This window comes from Crocodylus porosus, unplaced genomic scaffold (genome assembly GCF_001723895.1).
Source record: "Crocodylus porosus isolate Cpor-Errol unplaced genomic scaffold, CroPor_comp1, whole genome shotgun sequence".
NCBI classification, from domain to species: Eukaryota; Metazoa; Chordata; order Crocodylia; family Crocodylidae; genus Crocodylus; species Crocodylus porosus.
In genome coordinates, this window is record NW_017728909.1 from 45859869 (window position 1) to 45860245 (window position 377).

The following is a 377-nucleotide window of genomic DNA, read 5'->3' on the forward strand; positions in this document are numbered from 1 at the left end:
CGCGCAAGGAGGAGGAGGAGGGGGCGTGAGCGGGAGCGGAGCGGCCGGACAGCGGCGGCCCTCCCGGGAGCCGTTGCAGGAGGAGCGGGGCCCGGCGCCGCCCCCGCTCGTCGGGATCGATCCGGAGGAGGATGCTCGGCCGCCGCTGCGGGAGGAGGCGCGCCTGAGCGCGGCCGGAGGAGGAGGAGCGGCGCCCCGCGCTCTGCAGGCGGCGGAGGAGCGACTAGTGCCGCCGCCGCCGCTCGCCGGAGCCCGATGCCCGATGCCCGCGCCGGTGCCGCGGCGCCTGCCTCCGTCTCCGCCTCCAGCCGCTCGTCGGGAGCATGAGCCGCGGCCGCTGCCGGCGCGCCTGAGCGCGGCCGGAGGAGGAGGAGCGG